This window comes from Ctenopharyngodon idella, chromosome 7, assembly GCF_019924925.1.
Source record: "Ctenopharyngodon idella isolate HZGC_01 chromosome 7, HZGC01, whole genome shotgun sequence".
Taxonomy (NCBI): Eukaryota; Metazoa; Chordata; class Actinopteri; order Cypriniformes; family Xenocyprididae; genus Ctenopharyngodon; species Ctenopharyngodon idella.
Genome location: NC_067226.1, coordinates 35875564 through 35879386, shown reverse-complemented (window position 1 = coordinate 35879386; position 3823 = coordinate 35875564). Strand labels below are relative to the sequence as shown.

Sequence of the window (3823 nt, the reverse complement as noted above, 5' to 3'; positions counted from 1 at the left end):
TGATTCGTTGGCTCAACATCTATTACTTATCAAGATAAATAGAATAAACTCAAAAATATATATATTCATAACATTTCAAGCTCTACTTACCATTTTCTAGTGTATGCAACACAAAAATGTAAATTAAAAGGTGAACATAAGTGTATTCGTAAAGTAAATGAAAAAACGTAAGTAACATCAACCAGCATTAAAACTTGGTTAAAATTAAGTAAACCTAATATAAAATTTTACGTATTTGTGAGCTGCGTGATATGCAAATATTCTATCCAGCCAATGAGCGAAGCTGGAGCCGTTTTGAAGCGTGATGTGGTGAAGACAGCGAGTACTCTGTCAGGTAAGCTGTCTTTAAAGAAAACTAAATAAAATATTAGAGTTTGACTATTTAAACATTCATAAACACTCGTTTATTGTGTTAGTGGGGTGTATTCCTTAACCGGAAGCGCAACACAACATTTTCTGAAGTTCGATGTGGTGAAGACGGAGATAAGAGGTAAGCTAAAGCTTAGCTTTATACTAACAAAGTAAAACATTAGATTTTGACTTTTTTAACATACATTAACACTCATTTATTGTGTTAGTGGGGTGTATTCGTAAACTGAAAGCACAACGCAACGTTTTCTAAAGTGCAATGTGGTGACGATGGTGAAAGGAGGTAAGCTAAAACTTCGCTTTATATTAACAAAATAAAATATAAGTGTGTCGTTTAATGTCCACTCGTTTATTGCATTTGTAGTCACTGGGGATTTGTTAAACTTGTATTTTTAATTGATATGAATTATTCAACAATCAGAAACATGTTATTTATGAATACTTTGCAACTATTTCTATATCGAGTTTTGCACGTGATTCAGGAAACCGGTTTGCACACGATTATATAACGTTATATATATTTATAAATGTGCGTGCTTCCATCGAACGTATTGAGTGCTTATGCAGTGTTTGTATTCATGAAGACTGCTTAAGGTAAAAGTATCGAGTTTGCACTAATGCATATGCATCAATGCATTGAGTTTTCACACAGCTCCAAAAATAATACATAATAAAAATTGAAAAAGCTAGCCTAATCATTTTTTATGTTGTTTAATACTGTTGTTTTTCTCTATCTGTCTTTCCATTGCGAACATTTGTGGTGCAACAATAGAAGGATATGGTGCATCCTGTTTTTGGAGGTATACAATTTTGTTAATTTAACACTTGACTATTAATTGTTTTTGACAAATTGGCTTTGCCAAAATAAAAGGTGAACCTGGCATATTTTCTGCATTTTGGGTGATTTGTCTGCTTTTAAAGGCATCATATTTTTCTCAGTCAGTTAAGATACAGTATAAAAGCTTGTGTAAGGACCATGAAAATCAACTTTTTTGTTTCATGTACTTGTACTTTTCAGTCCAATGCTGTCTACGGAAATACACAGAGAAGTTGATTCAGTGTTTAATGGTGTACATCTCTGACAATGCTGATAATCTCATCAGGCATTACCAGGTGAGTGTCTGGAATACATTGAATGCTATACATAAGGCAGTAGTATTTAATCCTGGTCTTGGGGACCCCCTGCTCTGCACATTTTTGCATGCCTCCCTTATTTAACACCCCTGATTCAGATCATCAGCTTGTTAGGAGAGAGCTTCATGAACTAAGAGAGACATAAGCCCTATACAGTAACTGTTATATACTTTTTCCCCCTAATTTTTCATATATTTGTATTATCCTACGCAAATTTGAGAAGAAAAGAACACATTTAATAGCAAAACAACCTATTTGCAAATTAGCATAAATCACATTAATACATTTTACAGTCCTACTAGCCTGTTGTTGCTACAGTTATGTTCAGTTTTCACAAACATTTTAGTTTGTTTTCATCCGTTACATCTCCTTTGTCTTAGTTTCTCGCCACTCATCTGTTACCATGGACAATTCATCATTTAGTTCATCACCATTACATATTTAAGTTGCTCTTGTTCACTCAGTGTTTGTCCGGTCACGTTTAAGGGTATATTTACACGACAACGATGTACTAAAAACGTAAAGTTTTTTCTTTCTACAGATGACAGTGTTAATAAAACTATCCCCATTCACACGGGTTTGCAAAAATGGCAAAAAAAAAAAAAAACTGTATTATGTATGCCAGACAAGTAGTTGGCAATGTCAATTTGAAAAGAAACTACTCGCCTGCACATACGCATTCTTTTACAGAGCACTTGCAGAAAACACCTTACCTTTGCTTTGAAAAATAAGGTGGATAGACTAAACACGTAATACGCATGTGCGTGCTATCACTGTTTTCACAGATTCGTGTTTTTGCAGTTTATACGGAGATGACAATTGTATCGTTTTCAAAAACTTTTTGAAACCCGTTTTCAAAAGTTTGTGTTTTCAGGCCACCAAAATGCTGTTGTGTAAATGAACGGCCATAACTTCTAAAAAAGTTTTCCATTTTTTGTTGAAAACGGTTTTGTGTAAACAGCCCCTAAGTTAAGTGTGTTGCATCCTGTTCGCCTGTCATTTGGATTATTGTTATTAAAGCTTTGTGTTGGCACCTTCTTCTTCATCTTCGTCTGTTTGCCTGCAACCACCCGTGACAGTTGTTTAGAGTAAAATAAAATAAAACCGAAATGAAACGATAAACTAACATTTATTTTATTTATTAAATATAAAGGTGATTTCTTGTTATTTCAAAACATTCTATCTCATTTTGTGTTATATAAATACATTATATTTTTCCCACTGTAAAACAATCTGAAACTACCACGTAATGTTGTAAGTAAATACACATTTGCTATGCTTTTCTTTAGGATAGCCATGGTGACCTAAAGGAACTGGAACAGCACACACACTGAGGATTATCACAAAGGTGGCTTCATGGATGATCCTTTAAAGACTGTAACTTTCTTTTGGTCAAATTGTCACTTTTTTCAGAAGTACTACAGTCATGATTTTTGGTTTTAGACTATTTAAGTTGCTGTTTCCAGAGTAGTATTGCAATCTCTGTCAGAAAACCTAAAATGCTTTATTTTTGTACTGATTTTACTAATTGTACTAATTGTGTGAAAACCTTTTGTTGAAATGCTGTCCAAAAATTAGGTAAAATGCTGTTTTGTGTTTATTGTATGTTTTGTACTTATTTTAAGACATTGAGTGTTCTAGAGCAGTACAGTAAGTTTTATTCAATAGCTCAAGGTCTAAAATTAATTAAAATTTTAAGTTTGTTCAACTCAGTTTACTGTCTTTTTTTAATGTAAATTAGCTTAAATGTTAAGTTAACACAACTTGCTATTACTTGGTAAATTCAACTTGTGTTTTTAAGTAAAGAATGTTGAGTAAACAAATATATTTAAGTACCTATAACAAAGGATTTCTTGTTAGTTTTACATAAATTTGCTTCAAGTTGGATTTACTTAAAAAGTGTGATGCAAAAATGGTGCATATGTATTTTAAGTAAATCCAACACATCATTTTTTACAGTGTAAGTTGAACAGGCATTTGCATACAAATCACAAGCAATACAAAGACAAGGTCATTTTTTTGAGCGAAATGCAAAAGAATTGGCTTGTGCACAGACTGAAATAAAACACGTGTTGTGGAGAAGAAGCTCCTTATAGTTGAGAAAACTGCCAAACAGAAATAAATGCACAATATAGTATTGTTGGAGAATTATTTGGAGTGGAGAAGTCCAACCAATAGCTATACTGCAAATACCACTTTCAAATGACACAGTTAAGCACCACATCTCATGCATGTCTGAAGACGTCAAAGAGCAGTGTGCTGCTTGCAAATAACTTCACTATCCAGATAGATATGTCAGTAGACATTTAAAAAGTGTCAC

The 3823-nt window shown here is 33.0% G+C and overlaps 1 long non-coding RNA gene across 1 annotated transcript; it reads left to right on the top strand.

The window, feature by feature from the left end:
• The first annotated feature begins 742 nt into the window (after positions 1 to 742).
• LOC127516533 (uncharacterized) lies at positions 743 to 3213 on the top strand. Its single transcript, XR_007931011.1, has 2 exons — positions 743 to 1482; positions 2793 to 3213. It is a non-coding gene; the product is annotated as an uncharacterized LOC127516533 (long non-coding RNA).
• Positions 3214 to 3823: the final 610 nt, after the last annotated feature.